Source organism: Triturus cristatus, chromosome 1_2 (genome assembly GCF_964204655.1).
Source record: "Triturus cristatus chromosome 1_2, aTriCri1.1, whole genome shotgun sequence".
NCBI classification, from domain to species: Eukaryota; Metazoa; Chordata; class Amphibia; order Caudata; family Salamandridae; genus Triturus; species Triturus cristatus.
In genome coordinates this window covers 755043345-755061597 of record NC_140580.1, presented here as the reverse complement: position 1 = coordinate 755061597, position 18253 = coordinate 755043345, and the positions used below count along the sequence as shown (strand labels likewise).

The window sequence follows — 18253 nt, the reverse complement described above, 5'->3', positions numbered from 1 at the left end:
GTGACTTCTCAAATCCTCTTCTATTTCATTAAAATATTCTGATATGCAGACTGTTGTGAGCAGTAGCTTTAATACAGTGATCTAATGAACAACTAGAGTGCTAACATTCAGAATGTATGGCAAATGTGTGACACATCTGAATGTCTTCTTGATGGAACCAAAGTAAAAAACTGAAAGTATTTCCTACCGAGGAGACTGCAGTAAATGAAGAAATTAGGAAACTTCATAACAAATAAATCTCCCAAGATGGCCACCAGAGACAAAAGAGCCCATATGTAGCCCAAATATCACCCAGATGTAGCCCAAGTATAGCCCAATGACAGAATGTCCCAGAGAGTTCTAACGAACAACTAGAGCGCTAACAGTCTTACTTATGACAAAAGTATGGCACACCTGAAGCCATCTTGATTGGAATAAAGTGGTAACACTTAAAACATTTAATTTAGAAAGGAACAAAATGAGGGGGTTCATTTTGCCATAGAAATTATGATTAGTGCTGCAGAAAGAAAAATTAGGGCACATTTTGACTTCTCAAATCCTCTTCCATTTCATAAAAAAATTCTGACATGCAGACTGAAACATGCACTTTGAATACCAGCAGCAGACATCCCTGGTGAGCCGTAGCTTTACTGCAGTGATCTAATGAGCAACTAGAGTGCTAACATTTAGAATTTATGGCAAAGGTGTGACATATCTGAGTACTTTCTTGGTGGAATCAAAGTAAAAAACTGAAAGCATTTCCTACTGAGGAGACTGCAGTAAATGAGGAAATTAGGAAACTTCATAACAAATAAATCTCCCAAGATGGCCACCAGAGACAAAAGAGCCCAAATGCAGCACAAATATCACCCAGATGTAGCCCACATGTAGCCCAATGACAGAAGTGTGCAAAACACTTATTTCTTGTGTATTTGCAGTTTTATATAGTGCAGACTTGTCAGGTATTGGAGTGCTTTACGTGAGCATTGGTTACATCACACAAGATCAAATTCATTTTGGTGTAGACATGGGGAGATTAAGTGATTTGACCAGAATCACAGAATGTTGAGCTGAAGCAGAAACTCCAACCTGGTTCCCCAGTTGCAAAGTCTGCAGCTCTGGAACTAACACCACATCCTCTCCCCTAAGTGCAACATTTAATCAAGTGGTCAACTGGATAAAAAATCATAAAGATTACAAATAATTTAAAAGTTCTTTGTCGCTATTTGAAAACTCAGAAAATATGTCCTCATTTTAGTTTTTTAGAGCACTAACCATAATTTTGATGCAAATAAGACCCTCTCATATGTGTAATTTCTAAAGGAAATGCTCTAGGTATTACAGTTTTGATTACATCAAGATGACGTCAGGCGTTCCACACTTTTGTAATAAATATAGAATGTTAGCAATCTAGTTGTTCATTGGGATACTGTTAAGAGGCAGAGGCCAGGGGCAAGGACTCTGAAAATTGAAGGCAGGTAGGAGAGTGCAGAGGCAACAATTTGACCACACTGGGCAGGCAGGAAGGGCAGTGGTAGCACAACAGACTATGGAGGGAAGTGGAAAGAGGGGCAGGGGCAACAAACCAACAATACAGGACTGGCAAGAGAGGCTGTGGCAATATAATAGACTATTGTGGGCAGAAGGAAGAGGCAGTGGTAGTACAACCATACATGCCAACAGACTCGTTTCAGCCAGGAAACGTCCAATATTTTTAAGCTCAAATGGGCTTTATTTGATCTGTCTCCTGTCTACAATCCCCTCTTTTTCAATGTAACTCAAAGGGGAAAATCAATACCCCAGTTTTTTTTCAAAATCTCCCTCTTACTAAGTTCAAAATGTTCGCAAGTATGGTACATTGGATCATGGTAGGCAGGAGGAATTGGGGTAGGGACATGGACTCGATTAACAGAATACAGAAGGGACATGGAGAGGTGCACCAAACTGACCCTACAGGGCAGGCATCAGGGTTTGCAGCTGCACAATACACCACACAGGGTATGCGGGACGGGAGTGCAGCACAACAATCCATAGATAGCAATAGGGAGGTGACAGGACCATGCACCTGGACAACAGAGAACAGAGGGGAAAGAGGCAATGGTAGCTAGCTGACCATCTTGGACAGACAGGAGAGAAAGCTGCAGCATAACAGGCCATAAAGGGAAGGAGGGACGGATCAGGGGCATTACAATGGAACAGACAAGCCAGGAGGGAGGGAATAGGGGTCTGCACATGGAAACAGAGGGCTGGGGGCAAGGGGGCAGGGCAGGAGCAGCAAGATGACCATGGAGGTCAGGCAGGACGGGCACTAGAAACAAGACACACCATGGAGAGCACCAGTGAGACTATGATGGCATACACACAGACCATGGAGGGAAGGTGGGAGTGGGTCAGGGGCAGCTAGCTGACCACAAAGGGAAGGTGGGAGGGGCCATGGTAGCACAGAAGACCATGCATGGCAAGCGGGAGGGTTAGTAGCAGCACAATGGCTATGATGGGCAAGAAGGAGGGTGCAGGGGCATGTACAAAGGACCATGGAGGATAGAAGGTAGGGTCAGGACCTGGGCACAGACAAGAGAGTTCAGGGGAAGGGGCCTCACAACAGACCGTGCGGGGCAGGCAGGAGGAGCAGTTGCAGCACAACAGACCAGGGAGGGCAGAAGGGTGTGGCAGTAAAATGGGCCATGGAGGACAGGAGGAAGGGGATAGGGGCATGGCATGTGGACAGGCAGGGTGGAGGTGGCAGGGACAGGTTACAGTCATCTGACAAAACTAGTCAGGTGGGAGGGGAGTGGCAGCTCAACAGAACACTCTGTAGAGAGTAGATAGGAGTGGCAGGTCCATGGAACATGGTGGGCAAAAAGGATGGAGCAGGGGCACGCACAAAGACATTGGAGAGCAGGGGGAAGGAGAATAGGGGCAGCAAGCTAAGCACAGAGGCTAAGCAGGAGGTCAATGATGGGCCATAGAATTGGGCAATGGAGGGCAGGAGGAGTGGACTGGTACATCATGCTAAATGGAGGGCAGTGGCAGCACATCAGACCATGCATGGCAGGAGGGAGGAGGCTAGTCCATGGATTCAGACAACTGAGGATAGGGAGGAGGTGGATGGGGCAGCAAGCTAACTGTTCAGAGAAGGTGGGTATTAGGAACTTTATTGTTTTTAAAATGCGTGTCTGTGCGAACTACTTAAAATATGAACAAGTATGCAGCATAATCTCACTTTTATTCAGGAAGAAGAGGACGTTTGTGACTGTGACTCCGGGCTCACTTGGCAGAAACACCCGACCCTCCACCCCCCATCGCAAAATGTAATGCCCTTGAAAAGGGTAGGTGGATGCAGTGTTATATAGAACATAGTCCTGAGAGCACGATTGAAAATGAAAACTAGATATAGTATATGGTATAAACTATGCACCAAAAAGTGTGCTATAAGATGAACCGGGGCGTGAAATATAATATGCAATTCATTGTGCGCAATGAGAGATTCATTGGAGAGCGCGAGATAGCACAGGCACTAGCGTGTGCTATGCAATATGTGCCTTGGAGTGTAATATGCACAGGACAGTGTTGTGTAACCTTACTAGTCTCTAAAGTTGTAATATAAAATATGTGCTGGGGAGTGTAACGTTGCATATGCACTGTGACAAAGATATGAATCCCAGATTGTAATATGAATGGCATAGCGCTGTGCGTTATAACATAGGCATCGAGGAAGGCACGTTAGACAACATAAAACTCAATACGACTTCAACATATAGTGTTAGTACATATATCAATACCAATCAATAATCGATAAGTTATATACATGCAAAATCATTAAACCAAAACAATAAAAACCATCTCTAGCTACCAGAAATACTGGTGCAGTTCGGGTTACTCAATTTCCCCTTACTTCCACGGACAGAATGATTTCTCAGTCACACGCACACACACACATCATACGCTGGTGGGGCCCATAACCCCAACATTCATTCTTTCAAACTATCCGTGCCTATAAAGGGACATCAGTACCAAACCAAACTGCTTTCTTTGATAGAGGAAAACCACTTCTTCTGAATCACCCTAACGATTCCTCCATCAATAGGTCGATCGAATCATTTAGTTGTTATTTAGTTCAATGATACTTTAACTCTCAAACTAATCAATAAACATTTCAATGAAATAATCACCCGACACATAACTCAAATAATGATTTTCTTTTATCTAATTTAAATGCAGGTTAAATCTTAATAAATGCAATATCATCTTTTGTCATATTTACCTATTCTGGCTAATTGTCGTTTTCTAAGTCAGAACTGGTCCTCAGTAAATTCGTCAGAGTTCTTGTTTATCATATAAAGTCACCGTCCTCTCCGTCAGCATAAGGATCTCTGATCATCGGTTCTCCGTAAGCAGCTGCTCTACCCCTCTCTAGTCTACTAATATTTATACTAAAATTTACTTATCAAATGTTACATTTCTCATGTCACAAGAATATGATTGGCTAAATTCAAATACATCTCGGCACATCAGGAAACATTTTCAAATGCGGGAAAAGTCTCAAAGCAAATGTATGGGAGCGAATGATCCGTGGTCCTAAATGTATCAGTTTGTTGAAACCAGGTCGGGTTCGACAGTTCATATTCTTAATTGTAACATTTTCTTCACGTTCAGGGGCATTGGCACCTTGCCCAGGGTAGTCTTCATGGGCATGGTCCGACAGGTCACACAAGGGACACGAACGAAGTCAGTGCAGGCGCCTTTCTCCATTGTTCAAATGATGAAGTAATGTACTTTAGTTAGGTTTCAGTCGGCGGCCATCTTTTGGTAGGCCAGAATAGTCAACTTAAGCAAAGAAACACAAAAATCGTAATTAATACATGGAAATGATTACAACAGTGTTATTCCCTTGCTAATACCCTTATGTGTATGCATTTATCTAGCCATATGCAACATCCAAAGCCGTTAATGCTGGTTTATTTAAGCGCAAATCACAATAACATTACTCAAGCAACATTTATCGTTTTAATATGCATACAACTTAGTTCACCGATTATTGTAGCCATGCAGATGCATTCCCACGTGTATTCTTTCTGTTAATAAGGTTGGTTTAGTTCTTTCACATCAAACTATTAATTATTATAATTAATCATTAATCATTTTAATATAAACATATATAAATGGATTGGGTATATAAAAAGAAAACATTTTACCCGCTCCATCAGTTGCATATGCACTGTGACAAAGATATGGATCCCAGATTGTAATATGTATGGCATAGCGCTGTGCGTTATAACATAGGCATCGAGGAAGGCACGTTAGATGGGGCAATATAACCCGTGCGAAGGCAAGTGTGGCATGACATATTCACGGGGTGGTGTTACAGTGCACATGGGCTAGAGAGTGTCATAGCATACGCACTAGCTGGTGGAATACAACACAGAGGTGTGTGGCACTCGGCGGGCACTGGTGGGTGTAACACAGCATTGGGCTCAGCCAGGAGCACGCTGTGACTCTCAAATGTGGTTCGTCTCCTTTCCAGAGAGTAAAATTAAAAGTATTACACATCTGGCGGTGGATGTGTGTTTTATTAACCGTGAGGGGGGTTTCTTGCATAGTTTGGTAGAATTTTTGTTGAATCCCCTGTGAATGGCTTGGTGTGCGTGTGTATTAAATGTGCCCGTCAATAGCTACCCATGTTTGTATAAATAAACAACAAGGGTGTCTACTTGCAGAGTACCCACCGACGGGGGCGCCGGGATTAGGCACGGTAGGGCGTCAGACACGTCAGAGCTTCACTAGCTGTGTAAATACATTGACGTGGATTCATTGTATGCATAGTCGCCTTTTAATGAATATCACGCAAATCGTCATGGTGATAGGTACATACGGTTTGTCCAGCATGTCCTATGTGTTTCTATAAATATATATTTTTTAAAATAATAAAATACAAAGGCCGGGCTCGGTAGATGGGGTCCCTGGGGCCATAAGTGGCCTGAGGAGGGGGGCAACGCAGCCCCCCTCCTAAAGAATAAAAAAAACAAAAAAGGCCATGACCCGGGAGTTGGGGTCCCCGGGTCCGATTAAGGCCTTGGGAGGGGGGCCACGCGGCCCCCTTCCAAATGAATTTTTTTCAACGAAAAAAATTAGGGTGCAGGTCCTGGGGGATGAGGTCCCCAGGGACAATAAATTAGAAAAAGAAGGGGGCCACACAACCCTCCTTCATAAAAAAATACAATAAATAAAAGACCGGCATCGTGCCGGAGGCCACGCCCCCTCCTTGCAGCACTCTTCAAACGCGCACCCCGGCCAGTTGTAAGTTGGGGAATTAATTCCCCTTCAATACTGAGGGTCCCTGAGGGCCAACTAGCCCAACAGGTATCTCCAGTATGCGCCAGGGAGCTGCGTTGCAGACAGGTGTTCTGAGGCCACGCCCCTTTTTACACCTCTATGCACGGCAGCTCTGTGTCGCTTACTGGAGGTACCTAGAGGACTAGTTTGACCCTAGGGACCCTTAGGATTCAAGGGCACTTAATCTCTCAACTTAGAATGGCCACAGGGCACGTTTACACAGTGATGAAGGGAGGGGACGGGACTTGAGGTGACGTGTGCAAACACGCCCTGTGGCGCGGTTTAAGTTGGGGAAATAATTCCCCTTCAATCCTGAGGGACCCTGGGGGCCAACTAGCCCACCAGGTGCTTCCAGTAAGCGCCACTGTGCTGCGTTGCAGAAAGGTGGTCCAACCATGCCACTTTTTACACCTCTCTGCAACGCAGCTCTGTGGCACTTAATGGAGGTACCTAGTGGGCTAGTTGACCCTATGGACCCTCAGGATTCAAATGAACTTAATCTCCCAACTAAAAATGGCCACAGGGCGTGTTTACACAGTGGTGAAGGGAGGGGACAGGACCTGACTTAACGTGTGCAAACACGCCCTGTGGCACGGTTTAAATTGGGGAAATAATTCCCCTTCAATCCTGAGGGACCCTGGGGGCCAACTAGCCCACCAGGTGCTTCCAGTAAGCGCCACTGCGCTGCATTGCAGAGAGGTGGTCTAGGCCTTGCCCCTTTTTACATCCCTCTGCAACGCAGCTCTGTGGCGCTTACTGGAGGTACCTAGTGGTCTAGTTGGACCCTAGGGACCCTCAGGATTCAAAGGGACTTAATCTCCCAACTTAAAACGGCCAAAGGGCGTGTTTACACAGTGGGGAAGGGGGGGGGGGGGCGGGCCTGAGGTGACGTGTGCAAACACGCCCTGTGGCGCGTTTTAAGAGGTAGTTTTAATCCCCTGCCCTATTATATACTAGGGGCTTACAGAGGAGGTCATGCTAATCACAGGGGGACCCCAACGCATAGTGTTCCCTAGTGTATGTAGGTGTTTTCACTGTATTCTGAGTGTCTTTTAACATAGCACTGGCTCTAGGACTGGTTAGACAGACTCAGTTACCACCAGTATCCGTCTGAAAAAGTTGAGGGTACAGGATGATTTTGCAACAAGGCTTCTTTCTGCTCTTCTGTTTGTTCTTTCTGCACGTTATCCTTCTGCCTGCACTTTTCTTCGTCTTTGAGGACTTCTGTTGCTTCTTTCTGCATTTCTTTTTTTTCTTTCTGTGCGTTTTTTCTTCTTTCTTCACATGTCCTATCTCTGTAGGCATAGTTAGAAATTAGCATTTAAAAAAACCTTTGAAATTCACTGAAAAAACCATAGGTTTCAGGCACGTTATAGTTAGGAATTAGCATTTAAAAAACCTTAAAAATTCACTGAAAAAACCATAGGTTTCAGGGGCGTTATAGTTAGCTGGACTTTTCATTCGTACAAAACCATTGAAATTCCCCCGTTATAGTTAGTTCAGCTAACTATAACTCGAGCGCCCGCAATGCACTGCTGATGACGTCACATATTACATCACTCATGACATGGTCAGTGACATCACTCATGACATCACTGATGACATCTCAAATGACATCATTGATGACATCACTGATGATATCATCCTTGTGATAGAGTGGCAGACCTCCTCTCCCCCTAAAATAACCTTTGATATACACATTCAAAAATAGAAACTAAAATGTTCAAATCAATGGACATACCAATACCAGTTACAACAACCTATTCAGTAATTCTAAGATCCACATACACATCCACTCATTCACCAACAGCCCTATACAGTCACTCATACATGTACTCACTCATCATATGTACTCATACACCTATACATCCTGTTACACAATGCCACTCATCCATAGAGTTACTCACACACATAGTCACTCATGCTAATAAAGAATCAAACATCCATTTACTTGTATATATAGTGATAACCACACCACCACACCTACTTCTACAGAAACTTACACATACTAAGTCTTTTAAACAATCACTTATAGAAACACATACTTATTCATACAGGAACTCTTCCAATCTCTCACCCTCACATATACTCACTTATATACACCAATAGTCACATATACTAGTTTAAAACATATGTAGTTACTCATAAAGACACTATTGAGACAGTCATTCACTCACTAACACACCCATGCACACACTCATCCACCCATACAGGGCTGGAATCTCCTGAGGCTTGAGCCGGGAGAAGCGCTGGCTTTTGCTTTCATCGCGGTATTATTTTATCTTGCCTCTATATTTTAATCGCGTTGCTGCTATTGTTTTTAGACCTTTAGAAACGTTTAATATTTGCTCAGCACTTCCTGACTTTTGCACAGCCCCTGCCGAGTTGGTGACGATCGGCAGGGCCGCCATCATGGTTGGGGAGGTGATTCGTGCTCTAGTGCTTCAGGGCTCATTACTATTTAATCACGCATGGGGCGTGCGCGCAGCGCTGGAATCTCCTGAGGCTTGAGCCGGGAGAAGCGCTGGCTTTCGCTTTCATTGCGGTATTATTTTATCTTGCCTCTATATTTTAATCGGTTTGCTGCTATTGTTTTTAGAACTTTAGAAACGTTTAATATTTGCTCAGGACTTCCTGACTTTTGCACAGCCTCTGCCGAGTTGGTGACGATCGGCAGGGCCGCCATCTTGGGTGGGGAGGTGATTCGCGCTCTAGCACTTCAGGGCTCATTACTATTTAATTACGCATGGGGCGTGCGCGCAGCGCTGGAATCTCCTGAGGCTTGAGCCGGGAGAAGCGCTGGCTTTCGCTTTCATCGCGGTATTATTTTATCTTGCCTCTATATTTTAATCGCTTTGCTGCTATTGTTTTTAGAACTTTAGAAACGTTTAATATTTGCTCAGCACTTCCTGACTTTTGCACAGCCCCTGCCGAGTTGGTGACGATCGGCAGGGCCGCCATCTTGGGTGGGGAGGTGATTCGCGCTCTAGCGCTTCAGGGCTCATTACTATTTAATTACGCATGGGGCGTGCGCGCAGCGGACGCGCCGCTGGCGCGCCGAAGGCGCGCCTAAGGCAAGCCCGTCTGCGCCCATCCGCGCACCAGCCGCGCCATGCGCCAAAATCCCTGGCCAATTTTCCCTTGGGGATGCAACCACTCTCAGCTACTCTAGTAGACAACTACAAATCCTTAATAAGGCTACCAGGCAACCGGACTGTGTTGGTTTTTCACCTGGTTCTGGTTTGGGGCTCACATCTCTGTGGTGCCCGGCCTGTCTCACAACTCTGCCAGAGCTGGTCTCAGGCATAACGCTTGAAGAAGCCTGGGATTTGGGCTCCAATTTATCTAATGGCAAGACTACGGCTGTATTTCAATGCCTATTAGTTAATGCCCGCTCTTTGGTCAAACACAGTGTCGAGTGTGCAAAACAAATTGAGGATAATAATATCAAAATAGCTTTTATCACGGAAACCTGGCTGGACGAGGCTTCTGGACCTGATTTAGTGAAGGCCACGCCTCCGGGTTTTGCCTGCTACACTGTAAATAGACCCTCTAAGAAAGGGGGAGGATTGGCTGTGCTCTTTGATAGTTCCATCAAAGCCACTTTCGATACAACCGTTTATTCCTGCTTTGAAGCCCTGTCCTTTGCCTTCACCCTCCATCATGACCACATTTTTAGGGGTGTTTTAATCTACAGACCTCCGGGTCTTAGGAGCCCTTTTCTAACGGAGGTGGGAGCTTTGCTTGAGGACGGTTTGTCCAGGGAGTCATTTACCTTTCTAGGTGATTTTAATTTTCATCTAGAAATGGATGGGGATAGAGACACTGGCAAACTGCTTGACCTTATGGGTAGTCTGGAGTTTAAACAACTGGTGCAGGCTCCTACTCATCAGGCTGGGCACACGCTGGATGGGGTTTTTTCTAACTCCACACAGCTCTCAGTTACTGATATCTTTCCCCTGGCCTGGTCTGATCAATACGCAGTCAGGTTCGAGGTAAGGGGTGTAAAAGATCAGGGTAGAACCTCCACGGGGGGAGAGCCTAAGGAAATTAGATCCTGGAATAAGGTTGTAGGACATGATCTTAGGGATCTTTTACTCTCTACACAGAAACCCCTCCCACCAGATGTGGAAGAAGCCGCTTCGGCTTATACATCTTGGCTAGAGGAGGTCTGGCTTACTCTTGCTCCAAAAAAAATCATTGTCCCTAAAAGGTTAAAACCCACAGCCCCATGGTATTCTATTCTCCAGATTAGAAGTCACAAAAAATAATTTGTAAACAGTTGGAACGGGCTTGGAGGAAGGGTTATCTTCCAGCTGCTAAAGATACTTATAAACAAAGTATTCAGTGCTATAAACTTTTACTGTTGGAAACTAAGAATGAGTTTTTTGCACACCAGATTAAACTTGCGAGTAATTCCACTAAGGAACTTTACAATATAGTAACTAGACTAGTGCACCCATCGTCCGTTCTTCTAACGCCGACGAGAGGTTTCTGTGAGGAAATTGCAATTTTTTTCCAGAATAAAGTGGCTAAAATTTTTGAGACCTTTAAAAACCCGGTTAATACTAACTCAGGCTCGACGGCCTGTCCGGAGTTAAAACTCACCTTGGATATTTTTCCTCCTATAGTATACTCTGAGACCCTCAATTTTCTGGTTACTGCAAAATCTGGGTCACCTTATGACCCTTGCCCTGTGGCAATAGCAAAATTGGCACCTGAACCCATAGCCTTGATACTGACGAGCCTTTACAATGCTATGTTTACTCTTGGCCAGTTTCCTAAACGTTGGAAGACAGCTTCGGTGCTTCCTCTGCTGAAGAAACCCAACTTGGATATGAATGATCCAAGCAACTTTCGCCCCATGTCGCGTCTTCCCTTTCCGGCGAAATTGGTGGAAAAACATTTGAATAGAAAAATGAGTACCTTTCTGCGTGATACTAATGCCCTGGATCCCACCCAGTTTGGTTTTAGAGAGGGGCATAGTACCGAGACTGCTCTTCTCAAATCAACGGATGAAATTAGGAGAGGTTTGGATCAAGGTGGCAAGGCCGTACTGATCCTGCTTGACCTTTCCGCGGCCTTCGACACGGTCCATCATGGAGTCCTGATGGACCGGTTGTCGGCCTGCGGAATACGGAAGAAAGCCTGGTCTCTTTTAGAGTCCTTTCTCTCCGATAGACGACAATCAGTGGCTTTGGGTGACTTCGTCTCGAACCCCTTCTCACTTCCTTGTGGGGTTCCACAGGGTTCTTCCCTTAGTCCTACCCTTTTTAACGTTTATGTATCCCCTCTTGCCCCTTTGATTGAATCGTTCGGCTTCTGTCTTACATCTTATGCAGACGATACTCAAATCGTAATCTCCATGTTACCAGGCGAGGAGAGGGCATCAGGGGAAAGACTACATGAACATATGAGGGCGGTAGGAGAGTGGATGTCACAAAATTGTTTAAAGCTCAATGCAAGTAAGACGGAAGTGATGCTTTTTGGCAATAATGCCAATATTTGGACCCCTAGTTGGTAGCCTGAAACTATGGGTACTCTTCCAGTCCCCTCGAGAAAAGTAAAAAATCTGGGCGTAGTTTTGGATGAATGCCTCTCCATGCAAGCCCAGGTGAATGCGGTTGTTTTCTCTACCTCTTACACTCTTAAGAGCTTGAGGAAAGTGCTCCCGCTTTTACCTACAGAGTGTAAATTTACCGTGGTCACAGCGTTGATTTTGTCTCGCCTTGACTACTGCAATAGTCTTTATTTTAATATGCAGGAAGGTAACCTCCATAAACTCCAGATGCACCAGAACTCAGCAGCTAGGCTGTTTACGGGAACGCCAAGGTCTACCTCTATTTCTGACGCCATAAGAAAATTCCACTGGCTACCTGTAAAAAAGCGCATTGTAATCAAAGCTCTTTGTTTAGTTTTTCGCGCTTTGCATGATACTGGCTCTCTACATCTGAGACAGCAATTTCGCTGGTATGTTCCAGCAAGATCATTGCGCTCCTTGGGAGCAAAGCTTATCATCCTTCCCATCATAAGGAAAGCCAGATGGGGTGGGAGAAGTTTTGTGGCAGGAGCGGCCAGGGCCTGGAATCAGCTTCCGTTTGAGTTGAGGAATTCAAAGGATCTTCTTTCCTTTAGGAAAGCGCTCAAAACTTGGTTGTTTTGATTCTTTCGTTGCAAGTGTTGGGAGAACTTCAGCAAGCGCCGGGACACCCTAGGGCAGCAGTGCGCTATATAAGTTCTAATAACATAACATAACATAACATAACATAACATACAGTCCTGCACACATGCTGTCTTCAACACATACAAACAGTGAGTCACTCATTCATGCACCAATGCACTATGTAATAACCCCCACCGAACCATACAGACACTCAGACACTCATAGTGATACTCAAAAAACCAACTAATAACCTAGAAAGACACTCATGTAGCTACTCACCAACCCATGCAGCCACTTATACACAAAGTGAGAGACTGATACAGATATTTACATATTTAAACATTACTCACTAAGCCATGTATTCACTAAGATACACTTAGTCAGTTATGCAATCAATTTTTCAAAAACAAATCATCCATTTAGACACTTATATACCCATTTATTCTTCCATCGACCTTGAGATATACATATATAAAACATATGTAATTTTCAGAAAAACACACATTCACTGGATGATGTCATGATGTCATCAGTGATGTCATTTGAGATGTCATCAGTGATGTCATGAGTGATGTCACTGACCATGTCATGAGTGATGTAATATGTGACGTCATCAGCAGTGCATTGCGGGCGCGCGAGTTATAGTTAGCTGAACTAACTATAACGGGGGAATTTCACCCACATTGATATTGTCAAACTCCCTGGATGATTCTGGGCATGATCAGTTTTTGCCTTTCTAACAACATCTTTCTTTTCAATGGGGTGCTGTATCGACAGACTGTCGGTACAGCGATGGGTTCGTGCTTTGCTCCCAGCTTTGCCAACCTTTTCATGGGGCACTGGGAGGAAGAGATTTTTTCCAACCCCGAATTGAACAAATATCTTGGCCACATCCGTATCTGGATGCGCTACATCGACGACTTATTCGTCGTATGGAAAGGGGAGCATCAGGAAGCCATTGAGTTTATAGATAGACTCAACATCAATGACAGAAACATTGTTCTTACCAGCAGTATCAGCAGAACCCATGCAGAGTACCTTGATGTCTGTTTGGACATCAAGAAGAAAAAAATCAACACCACTCTTTTCAGAAAGAACACTGCTGGCAACAGCGTCTTGCATGCCCTCAGTAGCCACCCGGAGACTCTCAAATGGAGCATTCCATACGGTGAGCTACTCAGGGCCAAGAGAAATTGCAACACAGATGAAACATATCAACTAGAAAGTAAAGAGATGTTGTCCAGATTTAAGATCAGAGGTTACCCGAATTGGGTTTTGCAGAAGGCCAAGACTAGAGCTGATGCAATATCCAGAGCCCATACCATCAGAGAAAGGGAGAGTGAATCCCCTGGGAGTGAAGAGGACACAACACGTCTGATCCTGACCTACAATTCGGATTCCAGCAGCATTAAGAGAATATTGGCCAAAAACTGGGATATTCTTAAATGTGACCATACAATTGGCGAATTGTTGCCTGATAGGCCCACGATTACATACAGAAAGGGCAAAAGTATCAGGGACATGTTGGTTCACAGTGATGTTACCATCTATTCCAACATACACGAACATGGCCTACAGGGATTTTTTCCCTGTGGGCACTGTAAGGCATGTAAAAATAGTACACTCATCAAGAACATTTGCTACAATGGCATCACTAAGAAAATTGCACAGTTTCTCACCTGTAGTACCACCTTTGTCGTGTATGTCATAGAATGTCCATGTAAATTGTGGTACATAGGGAGTACTACCTTGTTGGCTAAAAAGCGTGTGCTTGAACACTATCGTGCTATAATACACAAAGACGATAAGTACCCTGTGGCCCGACACTTTAGTGATGTACATTTTTCCAACCCTGCCCTTCTGAGATTTTTTGTTTTGGAACAGATCAACATAAATCCCAGGGGCGGTAATAGAGTACTCAAACTCAGACAAAGAGAATCAAAGTACATCATTGATTTTCAGACCAAGGCACCGGGCGGGTTGAATCAGGATGAGGAGCTGGCAATTCATCTCAGAGAATAACATCTATTAGCCTTTGCCTCTCCCATGAGACATCTTTCTCAGTGGTACCATAATGAGATGAACAATCAATGTCTCTCTTTTGTCTCCCCTTGTGCTGAATCTTTTTCTCCCCGTGTGATGGATCTTCTCTTTCCATGTGTTAGATCTGTGTGCACATGAGATCTTATATATTATACATGATGTATATTTTTAACAGTTTTTGCATTTTCTTATCATTGCATTTTCTTTTCACAGGAGGAAAGGAAGGGGCCCACACACTGGCACGTTCACTTCACGGGCAACCTACCCTTTTCCCCTCCGGCACACTGAGCACCTTGACTTGAAGACGCACGGGAGTCTGCATTAAGTACCATCTGGCACTTGCCATTTCTTTTCACTTGAACTTTCCTTGAACCTTTTTGACGTTTATACAGTATCAAGTTGATGGTATTTAGGGGGTTGGTATCCTTGAGGACTGTTATGTGTACATTCAATGGCCTAACATACATACAGAGAATGTGGGGACACTTGCCCTTGCTAATTTGATTTCGCTTGCTAATATAGTTTTCACACTGATGCAACGTTGTTTGTTTCATGTCACATACAGATCTTCTTATCATTTCTTACGTAGCAGCCACCATATAGACTGAGTGTCCTTTGCTTTTTAGCCTGGTCAATATTGACACAGTAGAAAGGAAATGGTCCCAGAACAAAGGAGCTTGTAAAAGCCTAAACAGAATCAACAGTAATGAAAAATACAACAATGAAATAGCATCCAAGTGTTATTTAATCACACCTATATGGGAACATATTAATGTAGAAAAAGATTCACAATATTCAATCAGTGCGGGGTGCCACGGGGTAAGGAAAGGGAGTGATGGATTGGGTAAGGTAATAGGATAAGTGACATGAAAGAACTTTGATACTTGTACAAATCAATTGTTTGGCACGCAATATTGTGCCAATTAATTAGTATGAAATCCATTCACAGAGGAAAATAGATGATTTGACAAAAACCATATACGATCAAAGGAAACCAGTGCACATTGCACTATTGTCGGTATTGGCAAAGTCTTATGTCGACGTTTCGACCCCAAAGAATAGGTAGGCGACTGAGGTCCTTACTGGCGGGGTCTTCCTCAGGACAAACAGATAGGTGGAGCAGAAGGGGAAGGCACCTGAAGAGACATTGGGTAAGTATTAAAAACTGTGTCGAGTCCCAACTGAATTAACTTAGGGAAACTGGGTAAGCGAAAACATCGCCATAGTTACCATATTAGAAACAGGGCATCTAATCACTTGGAACGTTCGCGTCTGGGGGCGCAGGGCCTGGTGGGCTCCGAGGACTGTAGGAGGTGGAGTTCACCTGTAATGAATTTAAGGTGTCATTGTAACCATCCATAAGCGGGTTGAATGGATTGGAATTCATTCAGAACAAAAAAGAATAAATCTCACTTACTGGTGATGATCAAATCAACGAGGAGGTGTTATTTAATCCAACATCACACGCCGTGAAAGACATCGGTGTGACAAGTGAAATTAATCACGGAGGATGGTGACCTCTATGAATAAAATGGAAAAGAGTACTGATTTAAAAACAGATGGGAATCCCAACCTAGAGGATATTCAGCTAAGGACCTAGTTCCCTAATCTGTCAACAAAAACAACGATTAAATAGGGGGAAAGTCCGCACCTTGGTAAGTGGCGGGACATAGACTGTATCGGTATTGCTGTACATTAATGAAAGTGATGACAGGAGGTTAGAAACTGTCTAACTGGAGAATACAAGTATAATGGAGTCGCATCATTTCCAGTATCACAATAGAGTACACTTCGACAAAGCCGGTATGCATTTTCGTGAAGGAGTTAAAAAGCTACGCAACCGAGTGTGGAAAATGATGCCACGCATTGCTAAGTTGCTCGTAGCATGAGGGAAAACAGTTTAACAGAACAGACGTCCCCATACCTTAAACGGCTGCCATGACCTGTCGTGCTCGCGGTTTCAAACAAAGCACTGGACCCGTTGGGAGAATTCACTGATAAAGACACGCCGTGCGCCGCGTGACGTTAAACCGGGCGCAGCAGCTCGATGCTAGCGGCGTCGGTGTAGTAGAAGAAAGACACCGTGAGTAGTTCTATGGGGAAGGAGGCAAAGAGCTCGTTGATCCATCTTGACGACAAATGCGAAATGATGGACATTAGTTCCGAGCACTCCAATAAATTAAATTAAGAGGCTAGATGGATGGTTACACATTAATTGAGAGTGTAATAAAAAAGGATCTCGGTTAAGGCTTCTTGCGTGAATGAAGCAAATCAATTCATGGGCATGAGGGGACAGGAGGTGAGCAAACCTGCAGGGGATAAATCACAATTGATCGGGCACATACGTAATTACAGACAAAGATGAAAGAAACATATTCGAGCAAACAGAAAACCTTTGCATTGATTTTAAACACACACGACGGCCTATGTGATTGATCGTGGACCCGTTATACCATTGACAGTAAACAGAGTGTTAATGGATAGACATTGCATTTGGAACATAAATGTAGCATAGATGAATGACATGTTGCAAGGTAATTAAACAGCTAAATACATTAAAGGTTCCATTCACAACAGAAGCGACCTAACAGCTGGATGGATCGAGATACAGTGGCCAGCTAATTTCAGTTCCCTAGAGTGGCTAATTGGGCATTACTCAGATCCTGTTCGTTCAGACCCATGTTGACAGTGTCAAAGCGAATCATCCATTTGGACTCCCTAATGGTGAGAATAGAAGATATATTGCCACCCCTAGGGCCCAGTTCGGTCTTCTCCACCACAATCCATTGCATTTGCTCGGGGCTGTGTCCTAGTAGATTGAAATGTTCAACTAGAGGTGCTCCGATCACATTGCATCTTATTCTACTTTGGTGCTGTAGAATTCTCGCCTTGATTTTTTGTTGTGTTTGGCCAATATATAATTGGCCACAGGGGCAGAGGATCCCATAAATGACGTTGGTCGAATTACAATTGGTGTGTGAATGTAAAGTGATGGTTTGATGTTTATAGACAAACTTTTTAGATTGAATTGTAGTTGGGCATGCCTTGCACGATCCGCACTTGAAATGACCTATAACGGGTGGTAGTTTCCAAATTGAGTGGATAGTTGGTACAACCGGGTCCTCAAGGAAAGAATGTACCACATGGTCCTTGATGCTCATGGCTTTTCTGAAGGAATGCATCGGTAAATTCAGTTGATTGATCTCAGTTGATACAATGCCCCAATGTTTGTTAATTATCTTTTTCACGGCATTGCTTCTAGTTGAGAACGTTGTCACACATATCATCTAAACGTGGTCAATATTGAAGCATGCCATTTTCCGGCACAATAACTGGCACATTAACTGGCACTCGCAGAGGACATACATTCACATGCCGGTTAATTTAGCCGGTGATGTCTACATTAGGCTAGACTGATGAATCAGTGCTTTACATTTTATTTTAGCGCTGAGGACATACATTCACATGCCGGTTAATTTAGCCGGTGATGTCTACATTAGACTAGACTGATAAATCAGTGCTTTACATTTTATTTTAGCGCTGTTTTAGTTCAGATCTGTACAGACACGCGATTATATTGGAACAACAGACACTTCCTTTACAACACAGATCTGGTACCTACGTAACTACCCCCAGCAGTCGTATGCGCTCTTGTTTACAGACGTGCTTCTGTCACCATGGTCACAACTGTTATTTTCATTTATCATTGTCAGTCAACATTCCATGGATTCTGTA

The 18253-nt window shown here is 44.0% G+C and overlaps 1 protein-coding gene across 4 annotated transcripts in view; it reads left to right on the top strand.

Annotated features, from left to right (window-relative positions):
* LOC146867949 (uncharacterized) overlaps window positions 1-18253 on the top strand; it is a 507623-nt gene that overhangs the window by 348980 nt on the left and 140390 nt on the right. Inside the window, exon 3 of one of the 4 annotated variants that reach the window (XR_014962390.1) lies at window positions 14732-14843. The exons of the other annotated variants lie outside the window; for them this stretch is intronic. The gene's annotated coding sequence lies outside the window, so the exon portion shown is untranslated. The remainder of the gene's footprint in view (window positions 1-14731; window positions 14844-18253) is intronic. 4 annotated transcript variants of the gene reach the window in all.